The sequence below is a fragment of the Silene latifolia genome, chromosome Y (assembly GCF_048544455.1).
Source record: "Silene latifolia isolate original U9 population chromosome Y, ASM4854445v1, whole genome shotgun sequence".
Lineage (NCBI taxonomy): Eukaryota > Viridiplantae > Streptophyta > Magnoliopsida > Caryophyllales > Caryophyllaceae > Silene > Silene latifolia.
The window spans coordinates 65,151,194-65,173,818 of NC_133538.1; positions in this window are offsets into that span (position 1 = coordinate 65,151,194).

Consider the following 22,625-nt stretch of genomic DNA (forward strand, 5'->3'; position numbering starts at 1 on the left):
TACTCAATATAAAACGGCTATTCCATCTAGTTACATTCTTATTCAAGTTATAAGTATTTGAAGGAATGGGTTAATTGTTCATGTTCATAAATATATGTTGGCATGAAATATCTTACTTGGATTATCATTTGCTCATTGTATATATATTAGTCTCATTCCAAGTTGATTCGTATCGCTTGGTTGAGTCGTACCCGTTTTATAATGCCCTTATGCCTACTTGTGCCGTTCTGCCAAGTATGGGTTAGCTCATATCGTATTCTGGTGATAATGCCTTTATGCTATACCGTATTGCTTGACTTATCTTTACGCCTCTTTCGGACTGTCCTGCCGATTGTGGGTTTATCTCATATTTTCCGCCGCTTTGGTATTACGCCGATTGTGGGTTCTCGACTTCCGTTACGTCGATCGAGTCTTGATACGGACTGTTCGCCGCATGTCGAATCGGGGACCATTCTCGCCCCCGAGAGTCGGCGATTTAGACTAGACTGAGTCTTGGGAGTACCATTGTCGTCCTACCAGGGGAATTATATATTGATATATGAGTAGTAAAGGTCTTGCTTGGTTATAGATATTGGTATTTGTCTGTTGTTTCTCTTGGTCCTATCGGACACTAGGGGTGAGCTATAGGCCCTCTAGTTGCGATATGATCGTCGGGATTGATGTTCCCATCCGTTCTTATGGTGAGATGCAAGCCATAAGTATGAATGTGACATTTGTAGCCACGTCCCGTATAATGTCTGCTAAGTGGTTTTCCAAATAATGGCTACCATTTCTATTCTTGTAAATTGCATTGGATGACCCCTTATTTAGCTGCTTCACATGATTCGGATTCTAACCTCACATCTATGTTGTATTTCCTTGAAATGCGTGCCTTGGTACAGATTACCGTATTCTTGTCTTCTATATTATTTAATTGTCTCATATGAGTAGTTTAACCGTTATCATGCTAATGTTGATCTATCTTGTTCCATCTCCTTTAATTACCATGTTTAAACATAAACTTGATATCCATATTTTTTTAAGAGTCTTACATGACTTACCTGTTTTAGTTCTTTGTTATGTTCGTTTCGACATTTTGTGGCTGGGAGAACCTTGAGTTACTCCCCACTGACTGTGGCGTTCATGTTTACATGAATGACAGGTATTAGTGGTGCATTCGTGGGGTGAAGACATGTGTGAGCTAGCGAGCACTTCGGCCTAGTAGTTGGTTTATTAGGATTGTTTAGACCTACCTTTTATTGTATTGTCATTCGAGGGATATATTTTCCCTCACCTTGAATATCACGTTTGTATAATTTAAAGTCTTTATTTCCGCACTCTTTATTTATGTTTTAGATTTTGGTGAACCCGCGCTTTAAATTTTAAAAAGTTTTTAAATTCCCTAAAATTCTGCATTTTATTAGTTATATTTTCCGCTTTATCGCGGGGTGTCACACAGGTAATAGAAAAGCTGCCCGGGTCTTTCATTTTAGGCGGACTCTTATTTAAAAGTAAATTACTAGACTCTTCCATAAATGAAATCGTCTCAAATTCACTCAAATTTCTCTTACGCGTCACAATATCTTTCATAAACTTAGCGTAAGTGGGTACCTGAGTAACAAGTTCGGAAAAAGGGACAGTTACCTGGAGGTTCTTCTTAACGTCCACAAACTTACCGTACTGTCGCTCGATCTTTGCGTCCTTCAGACGGCCTGGAAAGGGTACCCTGGTAGCAACGAGTGGACCCGCAACTTTTCCCTTGCTTTTATCAATGCCTGACGTCTCCACAGCAGGGGAAGATGACACGGTAGCGGCATTAGATAGCAAAATAGGATATCCGCCACATAAAGTACTTGATCGAGTACTTATATCACTCGATCGGTCATTCTCTTCTTCAGTTTCACTCGATCGACCAGTTTTGTCACTCGATCGAGTGATTTCTACAGCAAACTCATTCGATCGAGTAATAATATCACTCCATCGACCAACAACAAATTGTGCACCACTCGATCAACCAGTAATTTCACTCGATCGAGTGATAGGATGAATTGATTCACTCGATCGAGTAGAGAAATCACTCGATTGAGTATCTTGATTACACGCTGCAAGTATTTCGATTAAGAATTCATCTAGATCGTCCTTCTGGGTATCTTCAGCTATCAAAATCTCGTCTTCTTCATGCGTAAGGTCATTTTGAGAATTCATTGCACTGACTGGATCGCATATTGGAAGAAGCTTGGTTTGGTCTTTCGCGAGTGTTAACTGCGCGACTTGTTCTTTCAATTCCGATATGACCGTTTCAGATTGCCGTGATATACTCATCATAATAGATTTTAATTCGGCAATTTCTTCACTTGCAGAAGGAGAGACCAGCTGCGGTACCGGCGTAGAAGGGGTAGAGACATTCTTTATTTCTTCATACAACTGAGAAAAAGGAACTCCTTTCTTATAATTCCGATAAGCAAGGGCACGCTCTACAGTTGCCATGCATTCGATAGGACCATGCCCTTCCTCGCCACATCTACCACATGGCTCTATATGCTCAGTAATCGTAGGTATCCTGGCAAAAAGACTTACAAAGCAATGAACAATCTGCAAAACTAATCAAAACTTTGTAGAAATGAGATCGGCCTCAAGGAATAAATTCCTTGAGACGAGAGACAACTTAATTAAGGCAACAAAATTGCACCACCTCCCCGGCAACGGCGCCAAAATTTGACACGTCTATCGCGTACCTGTCAAAAATACCAACTGGCTCTAACTAAAATAGCTAGGGAAGTCGGGTCGAATCCACAGAGAGGTAGGAAATTGTCAGCTTAATCTAAGTTCGTCAAGGTAACCAAATGGGGGGTTTTTAAATGTGATAATCTAAACTAATAGGAGTAAGGAAGAGGAAATTAAAAGGAAGGAATCAAGCAGATAAAGAGAAACAGCTAAGACAGACGGTTCACCATAATCATTTAGTCAAGTAATCTAGGTCTCAGGTCAATGCAAATACGGTCTAAGGAGTAGCGAACGTCACCTTTCGGTCCTTAATTCACCCTAGAGAGTAAATAGCTTAACTTTCACCCTCACTAAAATACCCTATTGTTCGCTACTAGTCTCGCCTTTTCCAACCTTTCAGTCCAGGTCAAGGATCACTAAGAATTAAAGATCTAATTGCGTCAACTCAATTAGACGGATACAGTTAATTGTAGCATTTAACCAACAAAGACTATACTAGCATTAACCCAATAAATCGATTACTATTCCCTCATGATTATGGATCCCCTATAGTCTTAGCTTGAGGGAATTAGCTACTCATTACCATTGACTTAACAATAACAACAAATAGATAATTAAAACTTGACATGATGATAAAACTAATAAGGATTCAATTAAAACAATTATGATAACAATTAAAAGAGGGAAAGAATTAAAGCAATAAATAAGATTAAGAATAAAAACAGAATGATAATACCAATTGCAAAATCCAAATCCGAGTAGCAAAGTGTAAAGGAAGAGTAAAATCCAAGAACAGTAGCAAGGTATACAGTGAAGTGAACGAACGAAGGAAGAGATCCCTCTCACGTAGTCCCCCTGCTCTGTCTTATACGAAAAATGCATCCTAAAACCTAATCTATGGACTAATTACAAAAGCCCATAAAATGATTAGGCGGAAATTAACTAAGGCAGGAAAAACTACTCGATCGAGTAGAAATAAACTACTCGATCGAGCAAACCAACACCAAACCACTCGATCGAGTGGAAATAAACCACTCGATCGAGCACTTCATGCAGAATCTTCTCGATTGACTCCTTAAACAGCTCGATCGATCAATCTTGAGTATATAAAGCATTCGATCGAGTAGAAAACTACTCGATCGAGCTATATAAGCACGCTAATTTTTGAAACGCCTTCCGAAACAAGCTCACGCGTCTTCCAAATGTTAGATTTCCAAGCTCTAGCTCCTCATCCTCCATAAATGCATGCAAATGGGACGGATTAAGGCTCAGTTTAGCTCCTCTTTGGTCAATTCCTGCAAATTACATAAAACGAATTAAAGTAGGATATTCGGGGCATTTGTAGCTAGATGCTACATAAAAAGTGTAGAAATGCGTGATAAAATGAGGTAAAAACCTTATATAAAAGACACGCATCAAATGTGATGAAAACTTAGGCATTGTGGGTTGATTTTGTATTGGGTTCTCTTCACCTTCTCTTGCAAAAAGGTTGATGAACTCAATAGTATTTGGTTGAATATCTACAACCTCACCAATACCTCTCAAATTTCTCCTAGCAAGTCTTCTATTGGTTGTCAAAGTTCTTTCAATTTCATGATCAAAGGGTAACAAGTGACCTTGTGACCTTCTAGACATGCAAAATATGAAACAGCTCGAAAACAATTAGAACAAACCTTGAGGAGTTTTACTTCCCCAAGGCAAAGAAAGACACAACTAATAACAATATAAGAAAATCTAAATCAAGTTAACGCCGTCCCCGTCAACGGCGCCATTTTTGGTCGGGATATTTTTACTAAATCTTTCGGTTACTTGTCGTTAGGAGCACCTAGACCAAAACACAATTTATAACTTCACAAACAACTCTACAATTAGTAAAGAGGCAAGTAAAGGTCGGATCTCAAGGGACGGGAATTGAGATGAGATTTCTATTGCAACTAGTGGTGTCTTAGGAGTGTCACAATTGAGATTTGATGTAGAAGATCCCTAAACTAAATGGCAATGAAAGTAAACAAGCAAGATGAATTAAAAGGGTTGTAAACAATTGATAAAAATCACTAGGGTGTCATGGGGTCATAGGGGATTCATGGGAATTGATCATACGAACATGTTCTCAAATAATAAGCAAGCAATTATTGTTGTGATGGATCGAGTTGGTTTATATCTTACAATCCTAAGAAAGTTTGGGTCCCGGAGCCGAATCGATTAGATTGTACAACACCTACAAGTCGACTTAGTCCTCCCTACTCAACAACATGCATGGTTTAATGAGACTCGAGTTGGTTTATGTCTTACAAGTCTCATTGAAAAGATAGGTGATGGGTAAAAAAATGCAAGGATTCATAGGCTCACATTTCATCAAACATAACATGTGTATGAGTTGAGATCACAACAAGCAAGCAAATAAACTATGAAAGCATATTAATTTAAGCATGAATCATTCTCCTTGTTGGTTTCCCCTAATTACCCATTAACCCTAGCTAAGGAACTACTCACTCATTATCATGTTGAACATGCTAGCAAGGTTGTCAATCATACCAACAAAGTGAAACATGATGAATAAATGAAAGTGATTAACAATAATTAAAGAGGGGCTAATAGAATTATACCTACTAATGATTCCAATAATAAAGCAAAGAATAAAAGAAGTACTTGATTAATTATTGATTACAAGATTAAAGAGAGATTTGATTGATATTAACTACACTAAAGATTGCTAAAAAGAACATGCTCTTCTATTTAGACTAATGGGGTATTTATAGTGGGGATTAGGTGGATGAATTAGGGTTAACTAAGGGCGTAAATGACGATTAAGTCCCTATTTAAGAAAACGCCGGTCTTTTTGGAAAGACTTCGGTCTCTAGGGAGACTCCGGTCTCTAGAAAAAGATGTGCATCCTTCCTTGAAGCTTGAAGAAGACGAAATGGGTCTGCCTGAGAATCCGGGCATCTTTAGCACGGGACAGGCGGATTTGGTGGTCTCTGCCCGGGCGTCTTGGAGTGAAGACGGGCGTCTTCTGGGTCTTTTGCATGGGCGTCTTGGGGTGAAGACGCACGGATTGTGGTGGTGGAGACGGGCGTCTTCTGGGGAAGACGCACGGATTGCTGTGTAGTCTCGTTTCTTTTTCTTTTCTTCCTTTTTCTTCATAGAATCCTTAGGGATTTCCTCGGGGATGCAAGGATCTTTTCTCATCATTGCCCATCTACTATAGTATGTACAAAGGCCTTCTAATCTTGTCTCTCCTTGATGCTTGGTCATTGAATTCAATCAATTTAGCCTCATTTTGCCATGAAAATGCAAGGTTTGCACTCCTTTCCTACGAAGGGATCAAAACCTCAAAGAATATGCAAAACAAAGAACTAAAGACAATAAATGACCCAAATATGCACTAAAAAATATGGGAACAAGGCTAATTCGGGGACTAAATGTGATCTAATTATGGTCACATCAAACCCCCACTCAACCCTCGACAAAACCCACCAAAGGTCAGCCCAAGATAGTCATGAAAGGTGGGTCAAAAATCCATCTTAAGACGGTCGCATAACAAAAACAAATACCCATAAAATGTCTCGGTCAAACCTGTTTTTTTTGTCAACGGTGGTCAACGGGCTGGTCAATGACGGTCGGAGGTGAGTCGGGGTCAAGGCGGGTCAATGGTCTTAATTAAATAATATAAATGCTAGTTTAAGACGGTTTTACCTTACGATCTCGAGGCGGAGGGACAAAATCTCCATTTTCTTCCAATCTCTCTTTCTCTCTTTTCTCTCTAACATTTGGTGGTGGATTTTTTGAGATATGGAATGGATAAGATTATGGTGAGGATAAGGTGAGTGGTATATTATGGTAGTTAGTATGGTATGAGTATATGTATACATGTATAATATATCATATTACGTATTATTATTATTATCATTACAACTAATTATTATAATTATTATCATTACCATCTTATAATAATAATAATTATTATTATTATTTCATTATTCCGTCTCATTCATAACTCATATAAAAACAATATAATATTATTATTATTATTATATAATTATTAAATACGGATTATTACAATATTCCCCCCTTAAAATAAACTTCGTCCGCGAAGTTCGCCCCACTCTCTCCTTTCTGCAAGTGTCATCACTGGTTCTCATGCACTCTCTCTCGGCTCACATGCTCGTCTACCGAATACGTACCTTTATAAACATCACACTCATCCCAAAGTTCTTTGCCCAACTTTCACTCTTTCTCACATTCTGTACTTCCTCTTTCCTTAATTTCCGAATTGTTACATTCACTCCTCCTAAAAGAGAACTTCGTCCCGAAGTTCAACTATCAAACCTCATAATGTGCTCTCAAACGATCATTATTAAGTTCCACGAATGACTATGATCCAGGTTCAGTACTCTTTCTCACTCATTGCAAATCCGTCATCATACCTCATATAGTTATAATTTCTATCGATATAGTCCCCCATCTACAAGCCTCCCAAAGGTCAAGTGTCAGGTGAAACCCACGGTTCTAATCTATAGTCCTATAAATAACTCCCAACTCAAGTTGGTTATAGGTATACGTATCAATCACGGGGTATAACTTAATTATTATTACATATCTATGTCACGTCAAATCTCATGCCTTCACATGTATGCAAATCAAAACACCAATACGCGGACTCTAGGAAACAATCAATTAATACAAAATTTCTCGTTATGTGACTCAACAATGATCAACATTTCCATTTCGGGACATCATGGCACGCATATTCCGCGTCAAATCAACCACATGATCACACATGTGTTTCCATATCCGTTCCCATTCATCATCAACACTTCCGCTCATACAGAAGGCCACAATCACTATCATGCAATGGCCACTATGCGACATATAACTTTGCATTTTTCATCTTACTTTTACACAACAAAACAAAACAAAATCTAGTTGATAAATCATATATCCAACAAGATTGTTGGACCATATAGATATATGATTAAGTTTTGATAATGACAAGTGTATGTCTTATTTTATATACTCTTGCTCGTAATTGTTTGTTCAAGTCTTTGTTAGATTAACTTAGGATTACAAGTTTAGCAAGTAATGTTATAGCTCTCTTAGCTATAACATTGAAGATTTGTGAAGCATCATTCAAGTCATGTTATAGCAGCTTGAGCTATAACATTGAAAGTTATTAAAGCATCATAAGCATCTGTAACAAGTTTCAAGTATGATGATCATTCAAGTAAAAGGCTAGATCAAGTCTCTAACAAAGCTCAAGATGAAGAGCTCTTGGTCAAGATAAAGAGAAGATCCTTTACTGAACATCTCCAGGAAGTTTAGTTAGTATAGGTCTTCATCTAATGACGGTATCTTAAGATAAGAGTATTGGGAAAGTAAAGTTATAGCTATTTCACCTATAACTTTACTAACCAAACTTAAAGTTATAGTTGTTTCTACTATAACTTTAGGTAGCATTTTAAAGGCACGATTTTAATAGTTTTAAAATCATTTTTCAAAGAGTAAAATTCTCTTAAACTTATTTCGAAATCTTTTGTATATAGTAGAGTTGAATTATGGGTTATTATAATTGGTGACTTGCATATTCCTATTGGTTAGTAAAACGACTTATGGGTCATCATGCTACCTAGGGTTTGCTAGTCTATCTAATCTAACCCTAATTCAAGGAGATAGGTTTTATCCAAGATGGACACGGGCCTAGGGTTTCAGCCGTGAGCTGCAAACCATTGGGGCGTGTGAGGTTGTTGAGATTAAGTAAACTATCTAATCAAATCTAGCTTATATTTATATAAGATACTTTCCTATCTTTATAATATATGATTTGATTTGTTTACTTATCCTAACATCTTAAAGATATAGTTTTACTTGTTAAATAAGATTTACTTTTATCTTATTTACTTAAAACTAAATTATCTTGGATTAAATTTAGGGAAGAGATAAAAATTTATCTCTTATACCCTTGCCGCCTATTCTACGGCATTCTAGGGTTTCGTGCAAACCCTAGTACCCACTTCTACTATAAATACAATTGATCATTCTTCATTTATCTAAGCTTTTTGAAATACAAGAAACTTTGCAAAACATATTTGAGTTTAATTCTTAATTGTCTTATTGTTTTGTTTTAGAAAATATTTACGAAAAGTCGTGCTCTTCAAATTGCTTATCTTTCCTTAAGATTACGTCATAAGATAATAGTACTTCATATTGTTTCTTACTCGTTCAATTGTGTGAACACTTAGAAGAACAATCAAGTGCTTTCTTAGTAACTTAAGATAGTCAAATCGAATATCTAGTGATATTCAAATCGAGTTATAGTTAGAGTTAACTATACGAGTTGGGTTGATAATTTTGTAATCCGGAGTAAGGTACTAAAATTATTAATCGAGAATAGTGGACGTAAGGCTTCGACGTGTGAAGTGAACCACTTCAGATATCGTGTGTCTTTGCATCTTTCGTTTCAGTCATTTCATTCGTTCATAATCAATTAGTTAATTAGTTAAATTTTAATCAATAAACTTTAAGTAATTAATTACCTTGATATAAAATAAAAAGTAGGCATAATTTTTAAATACTCAATTCCCCCCCCCCCCTCTCGAGTATTTCGGGTGTGATAGACTCTTCAATTGGTATCAGAGCCTCGTGCTCTTGATTGCCTAACCGCAAAGAGGCTAGATCCGTCTATCTTTTTATCTTTTTATTTTATTTTTATTCATTTGCCTTACACGTGTGAAATGGATTCCAAGTATCTAAAGTGTCCCGTCTTTGATGGGAAGAATTATGGACTTTGGAAAAACATGATGACACACTACATAAAAGGACATGATTGGGAGTCTTTGGACGATTATAAGGAACGGACCACACAAAATTTTGGTCGCATCTTCGGAAGGCACTACCTATGAGAAAAAGGAAGAAGACTATGTTGAGGTTGATTACAAGAAGGCTGAGAAAAACTCGAAAGCGATAAGCCCGTTACAAAACGGCATGACATCGACCGAATTCGATCGTTTTCTTCTTGCACTTTGGCCAAGGAAATATGGGATGGTCTTGAGTTGGCCTATGAAGGAACATCGGTTGTAAGGAAATATCGCATTGATTTCTTGATTCAAAAATATGAACTCTTGAGAATGGAAAATAATGAATCACTTGATAGCATGTCAAAGACGATTTTCTACTATAGTCAATGAGCTCAAAAATCTTGGTAAAACTTTCAACTCTGAGGATATTGCTAGAAAAGTACTTAGGAGTTTAACCAAGAAATGGCGTCCCAAGGTCACGGTTATGGAAGAAGTAAGAGATCTCACTTCTCTCCCTTATGCAGAACTCATTGGTGCTCTTATGGCTCATGAACTCGTCTTGGATGACGATGAGGCCGAGTCCAGTAATAAGAAGAGCATGGCTCTACAAGCTTCTGCCAAGGAAGAAGGAGATGTAGAAATAGAGGACGAAACGGTCTTGTTTGCTAAACGATTCAACAAACGCATTTTCAGAAATAAGCAAGCAAAATCGTTCAATAACAATAATAATAAGTTCACCAACAAGAAAGTTTCAGAGTCAAAGAATACGTTTGCTAATAGAGGATGCTTCAAGTGTGGAGAATCCGGTCATATGATTAAGGATTGTCCCACATGGGAGAAAATTAAGGATAAAGCAAAACGTGAGAAGACTAAAAGGGAATTCAAGCAAGTAATGATAGCGTCTTGTTGGGGAGACCTAGACCCTGAGGACGACGAAGCATCAGAAGAAGAAGAAGAAGTTGCTAACCTATGCTTAAGCAACGTCAGTCTTGACCTCTTCTCAGACAATGACAAAGATAGTGTGGACTCCTCCGCTGCTTCCTAGGAGACTCCGATTCAGAAGAAGAAGATGAGGTAAGCTATCTTGAACTTAAGAAGAGGGTTAAGAATTTGTCCAAGAATGCCTTAATAGAATATTTTGAGCAATCTCTTGATAAGTGTCACGAACAAGAGATGGAATTGAAAGATTTGAAAGAACAAATTCTTGATATATTGCCAAGAGAATCAACTCCTTAAAGCAAAAGCCAAAAGCTCAAATCTAAAGTTTGACTAATACGGCTACAACTACAAGATACGACAAATGCGAGAAGAAGGCTCTTGAGTCTAAAGTTATAGCTAATGAAGCTATAACCTCAGACCTAAAACTCAACATTAAGCATCTTCAAGCCAAAGTTATAGCTAGTGAAGCTATAACATTGGAATTGAGGAAAGTCAAAGAGCTTCTTGAGTCCAAGGCTACGGCTACAGAAACTGTAATCTCAGATCAAAAGAAGGAGATTGAATCTCTTACTCAGCAATTAAAGGAATCTAAGACCGTTCTCTCAAATACTAAAAGAACGCATACCGAAATGGTTCGAGTTCTTAATGATAGATTCCAGAACTTTCGTAACAACTATGAAGAGACTCATCGTCCCAAAGTCATAGAGTCAGACCATTCCAAATGCAACAAAGAAATAGAATCCCTAAAAGAATTACTCTTGCATGCTAGAAAGGTTCATGAGAAATGGGAAGGTAGCACACGTGTTCTAAACTTCCTAAGCGAGCAATCGAGATAATAACATGAAAATGGGATTAGGACACGAGTGCTACGGTCGTAGAGATCACTCTAAATGCAAATCAACCCCTTCCGAACAAGACTTCAGAAAGAGAAAATATACAAATTTACCTGAATACTTGATTTGCAATTACTGTGGTCATACTGGACATATCCAAGAAAATTGTGTCAAATATGCTCAGGATTTAAGTAAAGGAATTGACTTTGTCGATACATCTGACACTATCTTCGAGGAAAGCATAAATACCCCATCTGAACCAAGTACCAGTGAAAAACGCAACAATGATCATCGTTGGTTCTACGATATGAGCTTCGATTTTAAAAAGGCTACCAAATCAAAACAAACACCTGAGCCCTTCGAAACCAGAGCTCCCCCCAAACAACCTGAAAGACCACGACATAAGGAACCCATAACTCAACCCAAGACGGTTCATAAACAAACCAATTAACCTCCAAAATGTAAAATCATAAAAAGAGTTTGGGTTAGAAAAGACCTAGTTTTTAGAGTGACTAACGTCCAAGGACCCAACTTAGCTTGGGTACCTAAAAACTGTATCTAATCATTTTGCAGGTTGTGGTGAAAGAAAATAATCTATGGTACCTTGACAGCGGATGCTCGAGGCACATGACCGGAGATATAAACTTATTTCTTTCACTTGAACCCTTTGATGGAGGTAAGGTCACATTTGGTGATAACAAGAAGGGTAAGATCATCGGTGTAGGTAAAGTTGGAATATCATCTTCTCATGCAATTAGTGATGTTTATCTTGTTAGTGGTCTCAAACACAACTTACTCAGTATCTCTCAATTATGCGACAAAGGAAATAAAGTTGTTTTCCATTCGATTCTGTCGAATAATAATTGAAGGAACGAGTAGTGTTGTGCTTGAAGGACACCGTAGAAGGAATGTCTATATGATTGACCTAAATAACATTCCTACTAATTCATTCACATGCATGAAAGTAACGACAGATGATCCGTGCCTTTGGCACAAAAGATTTGCTCACATAAACTCAACAACATTGAATAAGCTAAAGAAATGGGATCTGGTTGAAGGACTTCCATCAATCAAATTCGATCAAGAAACTCTATGTGATTCTTGTGCCCGTTGCAAGCACGTTAGATCATCGTTCAAACCTAAGAGAATAGTAAGTACCAAGGAACCACTAGAACTCGTACACATGGATCTTTGTGGTCCAATGAAGGTAAGAAGTAGAGGTGGATCCAGGTATGTCTTCGTTCTAGTTGATGATTATTCCAGATTTGTTTGGCCAATCTTTCTAAACTCAAAAGATGAGACTTTCGAGGAGTTTGCAGTTCTAATGAAACTTGCCCAAAATAAGTATAAATCAAAATTAATTTCCATTCGTACGGATCATGGCACCGAATTTGATAATCAAGCCTTCATACAATATTGTAGGGAAAATGGTGTTGGGCATAACTTCTCAGCACCACGAACCCCACAGCAAAACGGTGTTGTGGAACGTATGAATAGAACATTGGAGGATATGGCACGCACGATGTTATTGTGTAGTGGCCTACCTCGAAATTTTTGGGCTGAAGCTATTAGTACTGCATGCTATGTTCATAATCGAGCTTTGATTAGACCTATTCTCAAGAAGACTCCTTATGAGCTTCTTAGGGGACGTAAACCTAACATATCACATCTACGTTGCTTCGGGAGTAAATGTTTTGTCCATAATAATGGTAAAAATAGATTAAGCAAATTTGATCCCAGAAGTGACGAAGCGGTATTTGTCGGTTATTCTAATCATAGTAAAGCATATAAGGTTTTTAATAAAAGAACCTTATGCATCGAAGAAAGTGTTCATGTTGTTTTTTATGAGAATAACATGTTTGACAAAGCTGAACAGGATGAGGAAGAAGATTTGAACGAACCTGATTTCCGGCTATCCAGGGATGAACTTCCAGAATTGGATGAGGAAGATAAAGAAATTGAGGGCACAAATGATGAACAAGGAACCCCTTCGAATGATAAAGGAAAGAGTACTGAGAGTTTAGTTGATGATACTACAACCTCTTCTCAATCCAAGCAATTGGAGGATAAAGTTATAACTGATGAAGATATAACTTCAACTTCAAATCAACGAACTAAGTCCAAAGTTATAAGCGATTCGTTATAACCCCGGACTTGGACTCGGGGGAACAAGGCTTGGACCCCAATCATTCGAAGAAGGCGAGACAAGTTCAGATGAAGATGTGCCTCATATTTCTAAGAAATGGAAATATAAGGATTCCCATCCAATGGAAACCATCCTAGGAAGTTTGAATGAAGGCGTTCGAACTCGGAGAAGACTTAACAATTTCTGCTCTTTCTACTCATTTTTGTCAACCATTGAGCCAACAAATATCAAAGAAGCACTTGCCGAACCAGATTGGATCGTGGCAATGCAAGAAGAGCTTCAACAGTTCGAACGAAACAAAGTGTGGCATTTGGTTCCAAGACCTAAAGATCGAATGGTCATCGATGCGAGATGGGTGTTTAGAAACAAGTTGGACGATACAGAGTGATTGTTGAAACAAAGCTAGATTGGTTGTACAAGGGTATAATCAACAAGAAGGAATTGACTACGATGAGACCTTCGCTCCCGTAGCCGGACTTGAGGCTATTAGATTATTAATAGCATTTTTGCTCATAAAGGAATAAAACTTTTTCAAATGGACGTTAAAACAGCTTTTCTTAACGGTTATTTGAATGAGGAGATTTTTGTTGAACAACCACCAGGATTTCTCGATAGCAAGTTTCAAAACCACGTTTTCAAATTGGATAAAGCTTTGTATGGTTTAAAACAAGCTCCGAGATCGTGGTACGACAGATTGTCAAAATATCTTCTAGAAAGTGGTTTTAAAAGAGGATCTGTCGACAAAACCCTATTCCTGAAGACTGAGGTTTCCGATTTATTAGTCGTTCAAATTTACGTTGATGATATTATTTTTGGTTCAAATAATAATCGTCTATGCAAGTATTTTTCAGATTTAATGACCTCAGAATTCGAGATGAGCATGATGGGAGAACTCAAGTTCTTCCTTGGACTCCAAATCCAACAAACTCCTGAAGGGATTATGATACACCAACAAAAATACATCAGGGAGCTAATCAAGAAATTCGGTATGGAAAATTCTAATTCTAAGCCAACTCCTATGGGTACTGAGAAGAAGTTGACTTTAGATGAGAATGGTAAGTCTGTCGATGAAACGACTTATCGAGGTATGATTGGCTCACTTCTTTATTTAACTGCTAGTCGTCCGGATATTATGTTTAGTGTATGCGTTTGTGCTCGATTTCAATCGTGCCCTAAAGAATCGCACATGATGGCAGTTAAGAGAATCTTGAAGTATTTGATCGGTACATCTAAATTATATCTGTGGTATCCTCTTGAGTGTAATTTCGATCTCATAGGGTATTCGGATGCAGATTATGCGGGATGTTCACTTGACGAGAAAAAGTACTTCCGGCATAGCCACATTTGTTGGACCATGTATCATCATGTGGGGATCCAAGAAGCAAAATTCCGTTGCATTATCTCAAGCCGAATACATTCTTCTTTGATTTGGTATGTTCTCAACTTTTATGGCTTAAGCAACAACTATGTGATTATGGTGTTAATGATGGGTGTATACCTATTCTGTGTGACAACACAAGTGCTATAATTATCTCTAAAAACCACAAAGCATTCACGTACTAAGCATATAGACATTAGACACCATTTTCTACGGGATCATGTAGATAAGGGCAACATAAGAATGGAATTCTGTAGCACAGAAAAACAATGGGCTGACATTTTTACCAAAGCATTGGCTAGAGAACGTTTTGAGATTTTACGATTGGAAATTGGTTTAATTGGTGGCAACTAAACTTGTAACAAAATTTTATTCTCTATATGACTGACTAGATTTGACGAGATTGTATGACTGTGTCCGTATTTTTAGTTGCACTTTTATGTATGTCAACTTTATATTATATTCTGAGAATATTCCGTTTTCTAGTCATATATATTTTAAGTTTATTATGAGCCAAGAGTCGTAACCAACTACTCGTTTCTCTTGCCAAAACCGAAATTTCCATAAAATTATCTCTCACCATATCTTACTTTATCCTTATATATCTTACCATATCTTTTACCCTAACCACTTGTCTATCTTTTGGTAAATCCTTTATTAAAAAAAAAAAAAAAAAAAAAAAAAGGAAATTTACCTAACTCATCTCCACACGCCACCTCCACTATCCTACTTCCCCTAAATCTCTATTACCATAATGAGATTCCAACTCCCATAAATACTCCCTCCTACCGTCACCATCACCATCACAAACACAAAACCCCAAGATCACTTTTTAGACTTTTCTACACTCTTAACCTCCAAAAATCCTTTCACCATCATGACTCCTCCCTCAACCCGTTTTTACTCGCCCTCAACTCGGTCCACAACTCGGACCGGGTCATCCAAACCTTCATGCACTAAAACCTATGTCCCTATCAAGACTCCCTCACCTTCTTCAAACCAAAAACCAACTAACCCCGATCATAACCGGGTTGATCCTAACTTAGAAGGGAAAAGACGGATGTTGAATAAAGGGAAAAAGAATGACGTGGGGTTCGAAGACTCGGTGGAAGAAACTGAGGTTGTAGCTACTCAAGAAGGTCCTCAAAGGACAATGTTTCGGGAATATATGCCGAATGCAACATCAAAGGGGCTTGATACTCTTCGACTCACCGCGGATGAAAGAACCCGTGTCAACAATGTTGTGAGATACGGTATTCATGGTGGTCGTCTCTATTCCGAAAAGTGGTATGGAAAAATCGAAGCCTTGCAATTCTTTAAGGATTTCTTGAATTTTCAAGAATGGAAGAAAGTTTGTTCCTTTGTTGGTCCGGTTTATCCTATAGAGGTAATCCAATTTTATTCTTCCGTCTCTGTCAAAAATAATGTGTTGCATGCGGTGGTAAATGATACCGAAGTCAAAATCTCCTTGCCGACTTTTTGTACTCTGTTTTCGGTCCCGATGATGGGATCTAAATAAATCCGAGTGCGGAATGGGGAGATGTGACGGAGGAAGAGAAGCTTAAAATTAAGAAGTCGTTTGATGTTGATGCTACGGGGTCGAGTAACATGCTTGCGGGTGCGTTTACCCCAAAATTGAAATTCTTTCTTAATTTCATTTGGAACACGGTTGTTCCGCGACGGGGTGGTCGTGATAAGTTGTCTAGCTATGAGATGTTGTTGTTGTCTAGGTGGCTCGAGGGAACCAAAGTTAGTCTTCCTCGTCTTGTGTTTCATAAAATCATTCAAACTAGTGTTTGTGTCACTGAGGAAAAATTTTATACAACTTTGGATTTGCCTTATGGCATGTGGGTCTCTCGACTTTTGGAACAAAAAGGGGTGATTGGGATTTCCAGTTATGGTGTAAGGGTGAAAGATGAGATGAGTGACACTCATCTTAAATTGATGAAAGTCGGTGCTATTGGACCCGACTTGGTGTTTTTGTCAAAAGGGAATGTGGTGGAGAAATCGTCGGATGTGGTCTCGGTTGTTGAACAAAAATTGGAAGTGTTTATGGCTAGTATTTGTGAGAAATTGGATGCACAAAATAAGATGGTTGTGGAATTGGTCTCGGGTTTGGGAAAAGACAAGGGTGAGGCTTCGGGTTCGAAGGGTTCGGATCATGGTGAAGTCTTGTCTTATTTACATGGGCTTGAAACACGAGTGGATGCTATGGCTAAGGATGCGGCTAGGGCGGCAAAAGAGTGTGTTCGTCATTCTAGCTCGTTAGCTAATTTGGCTAGTCAAGGTGGAGCCTTGTGGAAGGAAGGGAAGGCTATGCATGAGGATATGCGGGTTGTGTACGAGGCTACTCAAGCCTTGTTAATGAAGGTGCTTAATTTTGAGCGGTGTCTCACGGCTCAAGCTAATCACGTCCGTTCATGCTTCGATCGTCTCGACTCTCTTGAGTTTAGGACCCGTCCCGGTTATGTCAACCCAAATGTCGTGAAACGTGACATTCCTTAAACCCGTCCTCTTCTTTTCCTTGCCTTTTCTTTTGTTAGACTTTATATTTTGAATAATTGTCTAATTCGGCCCATTTTGGCTTACTTCCCATTCGGCCCATTTGGCTTAAAACTCTTGTTCTTATTCGGCCCGATTGGCAATTAGACTAATTTGGTTTGTAGTATGCTTACTTTCTATTTTGGCATGTTAATGTAGATTACTTTCTCGTTTTCTAATATCTCGTTGCATGCTTACATTGTGTCTCGACTAATATTATTCTAGTTGTTTTATGTCTTTTCTCGTCTTTTCGATGATGTCAAGAGGGGGAAGAAATCTTCGTGACTTAAGTATTTGCCTAAGCTTGCTCCTTGTCGGAATCTTTAATCTCTTAAGGTCCTTAGAAGCTATACTTTGTATCTAAGTGATTGTTCTTGCGTTCAAATTGTCTATGATTTTTTATAGTATTTTGTTGAGGGGGAACTTACACTTAGTCACAAATCTTAAGAGACTTGTCATCATCAAAAAGGGGAAATTTGTTGGACCATATAGATATATGATTAAGTTTTGATAATGACAAGTGTATGTCTTATTTTATATACTCTTGCTCGTAATTGTTTGTTCAAGTCTTTGTTAGATTAACTTAGGATTACAAGTTTAGCAAGTAATGTTATAGCTCTCTTAGCTATAACATTGAAGATTTGTGAAGCATCATTCAAGTCATGTTATAGCAGCTTGAGCTATAACATTGAAAGTTCTTAAAGCATCATAAGCAACTGTAACAAGTTTCAAGTATGATGATCATTCAAGTAAAAGGCTAGATCAAGTCTCTAACAAAGCTCAAGATGAAGAGCTCTTGGTCAAGATAAAGAGAAGATCCTTTCTTGAACATCTCCAGGAAGTTTAGTTAGTATAGGTCTTCATCTAATGACGGTATCTTAAGATAAGAGTATTGGGAAAGTAAAGTTATAGCTATTTCACCTATAACTTTACTAACCAAACTTAAAGTTATAGTTGTTTCTACTATAACTTTAGGTAGCATTTTAAAGGCACGATTTTAATAGTTTTAAAATCATTTTTCAAAGAGTAAAATTCTCTTAAACTTATTTCGAAATCTTTTGTATATAGTAGAGTTGAATTATGGGTTATTATAATTGGTGACTTGCATATTCCTATTGGTTAGTAAAACGACTTATGGGTCGTCATGCTACCTAGGGTTTGCTAGTCTATCTAATCTAACCCTAATTCAAGGAGATAGGTTTTATCCAAGATGGACACGGGCCTAGGGTTTCAGCCGTGAGCTGCAAACCATTGGGGCGTGTGAGGTTGTTGAGATTAAGTAAACTATCTAATCAAATCTAGCTTATATTTATATAAGATACTTTCCTATCTTTATAATATATGATTTGATTTGTTTACTTATCCTAACATCTTAAAGATATAGTTTTACTTGTTAAATAAGATTTACTTTTATCTTATTTACTTAAAACTAAATTATCTTGGATTAAATTTAGGGAAGAGATAAAAATTTATCTCTTATACCCTTGCCGCCTATTCTACGGCATTCTAGGGTTTCGTGCAAACCCTAGTACCCACTTCTACTATAAATACAATTGATCATTCTTCATTTATCTAAGCTTTTCGAAATACAAGAAACTTTGCAAAACATATTTGAGTTTAATTCTTAATTGTCTTATTGTTTTGTTTTAGAAAATATTTACGAAAAGTCGTGCTCTTCAAATTGCTTATCTTTCCTTAAGATTACGTCATAAGATAATAGTACTTCATATTGTTTCTTACTCGTTCAATTGTGTGAACACTTAGAAGAACAATCAAGTGCTTTCTTAGTAACTTAAGATAGTCAAATCGAATATCTAGTGATATTCAAATCGAGTTATAGTTAGAGTTAACTATACGAGTTGGGTTGATAATTTTGTAATCCGGAGTAAGGTACTAAAATTATTAATCGAGAATAGTGGACGTAGGCTTCGACGTGTGAAGTTGAACCACTTCAAATATCGTGTGTCTTTGCATCTTTCGTTTGGTCATTTCATTCGTTCATAATCAATTAGTTAATTAGTTAAATTTTAATCAATAAACTTTAAGTAATTAATTACCTTGATATAAAATAAAAAGTAGGCATAATTTTTAAATACTCAATTCACCCCCCCCCTCTCGAGTATTTCGGGTGTGATAGACTCTTCAATTGGTATCAGAGCCTCGTGCTCTTGATTGCCTAACCGCAAAGAGGCTAGATCCGTCTATCTTTTTATCTTTTTATTTTATTTTTATTCCATTTGCCTTACACGTGTGAAATGGATTCCAAGTATCTAAAGTGTCCCGTCTTTGATGGGAAGAATTATGGACTTTGGAAAAACATGATGACACTCTACATAAAAGGACATGATTGGGAGTCTTTGGACGATTATAAGGAACGGACCACACAAAATTATGGTCGCATCTTCGGAAGGCACTACCTATGAGAAAAAGGAAGAAGACTATGTTGAGGTTGATTACAAGAAGGCTGAGAAAAACTCGAAAGCGATAAACCTGTTACAAAACGGCATGACATCGACCGATTCGATCGTTTTCTTCTTGCACTTGGCCAAGGAAATATGGGATGGTCTTGAGTTGGCCTATGAAGGAACATCGACTGTAAGGAAATATCGCATTGATTTCTTTGATTCAAAAATATGAACTCTTGAGAATGGAAAATAATGAATCACTTGATAGCATGTCGCACGATTTTCTACTATAGTCAATGAGCTCAAAAATCTTGGTAAAACTTTCAACTCTGAGGATATTGCTAGAAAAGTACTTAGGAGTTTAACCAAGAAATGGCGTCCCAAGGTCACGGTTATGGAAGAAGTAAGAGATCTCACTTCTCTCCCTTATGCAGAACTCATTGGTGCTCTTATGGCTCATGAACTCGTCTTGGATGACGATGAGGCCGAGTCCAGTAATAAGAAGAGCATGGCTCTACAAGCACGCCAAGGAAGAAGGAGATGTAGAAATAGAGGACGAAACGGTCTTGTTTGCTAAACGATTCAACAAACGCATTTTCAGAAATAAGCAAGCAAAATCGTTCAATAACAATAATAATAAGTTCACCAACAAGAAAGTTTCAGAGTCAAAGAATACGTTTGCTAATAGAGGATGCTTCAAGTGTGGAGAATCCGGTCATATGATTAAGGATTGTCCCACATGGGAGAAAATTAAGGATAAAGCAAAACGTGAGAAGACTAAAAGGGGATTCAAGCAAGTAATGATAGCGTCTTGTTGGGGAGACCTAGACCCTGAGGACGACGAAGCATCAGAAGAAGAAGAAGAAGAAGTTGCTAACCTATGCTTAAGCAACGTCAGTCTTGACCTCTTCTCAGACAATGACAAAGATAGTGTGGACTCCTACTGCTGCTTCCTAGGAGACTCCGATTCAGAAGAAGAAGATGAGGTAAGCTATCTTGAACTTAAGAAGAGGGTTAAGAATTTGTCCAAGAATGCCTTAATAGAATATTTTGAGCAATCTCTTGATAAGTGTCACGAACAAGAGATGGAATTGAAAGATTTGAAAGAACAAATTCTTGATATCGCTGAAGAGAATCAACTCCTTAAAGCAAAAGCCAAAAAGCTCAAATCTAAAGTTGACTAATACGGCTACAACTTGAGATACGACAAATCTTTGAGAAGAAGGCTCTTGAGTCTAAAGTTATAGCTAATGAAGCTATAACCTCAGACCTAAAACTCAACATTAAGCATCTTCAAGCCAAAGTTATAGCTAGTGAAGCTATAACATTGGAATTGAGGAAAGTCAAAGAGCTTCTTGAGTCCAAGGCTACGGCTACGTAAAGCGTAATCTCGGATCAAAAGAAGGAGATTGAATCTCTTACTCAGCAATTAAAGGAATCTAAGACCGTTCTCTCAAATACTAAAAGAACGCATACCGAAATGGTTCGAGTTCTTAATGATAGATTCCAGAACTTTCGTAACAACTATGAAGAGACTCATCGTCCCAAAGTCATAGAGTCAGACCATTCCAAATGCAACAAAGAAATAGAATCCCTAAAAGAATTACTCTTGCATGCTAGAAAGGTTCATGAGAAATGGGAAGGTAGCACACGTGTTCTAAACTTCCTAAGCGAGCAATCGAGATAATAACATGAAAATGGGATTAGGACACGAGTGCTACGGTCGTAGAGATCACTCTAAATGCAAATCAACCCCTTCCGAACAAGACTTTAAAGAGAAAATATACAAATTTACTGAATACTTGATTTGCAATTGTGGTCATCCTGGACATATCCAAGAAAATTGTGTCAAATATGCTCAGGATTTAAGTAAAGGAATTGACTTTGTCAAAACATCTGACACTATCTTCGAGGAAAGCATAAATACCCCATCTGAACCAAGTACCAGTGAAAAACGCAACAATGATCATCGTTGGTTCTACGATATGAGCTTCGATTTTAAAAAGGCTACCAAATCAAAACAAACACCTGAGCCCTTCGAAACCGAGCTCCCCCAAACAACCCGAAAGACCACGACATAAGGAACCCATAACTCAACCCAAGACGGTTCATAAACAAACCAATTCACCTCCAAAACGTAAAATCATAAAAAGAGTTTGGGTTAGAAAAGACCTAGTTTTTAGAGTGACTAACGTCCAAGGACCCAACTTAGCTTGGGTACCTAAAAACTGTATCTAATCATTTTGCAGGTTGTGGTGAAAGAAAATAATCTATGGTACTTTGACAGCGGATGCTCGAGGCACATGACCGGAGATATAAACTTATTTCTTTCACTTGAACCCTTTGATGGAGGTAAGGTCACATTTGGTGATAACAAGAAGGGTAAGATCATCGGTGTAGGTAAAGTTGGAATATCATCTTCTCATGCAATTAGTGATGTTTATCTTGTTAGTGGTCTCAAACACAACTTACTCAGTATCTCTCAATTATGCGACAAAGGAAATAAAGTTGTTTTCCATTGATTCTGTCGAATAATAATTGAAGGAACGAGTAGTGTTGTGCTTGAAGGACACCGTAGAAGGAATTTCTATATGATTGACCTAAATAACATTCCTACTAATTCGTTCACATGCATGAAAGTAACGACAGATGATCCGTGCCTTTGGCACAAAAGATTTGCTCACATAAACTCAACAACATTGAATAAGCTAAAGAAATGGGATCTGGTTGAAGGACTTCCATCAATCAAATTCGATCAAGAAACTCTATGTGATTCTTGTGCCCGTTGCAAGCACGTTAGATCATCGTTCAAACCTAAGAGAATAGTAAGTACCAAGGAACCACTAGAACTCGTACACATGGATCTTTGTGGTCCAATGAAGGTAA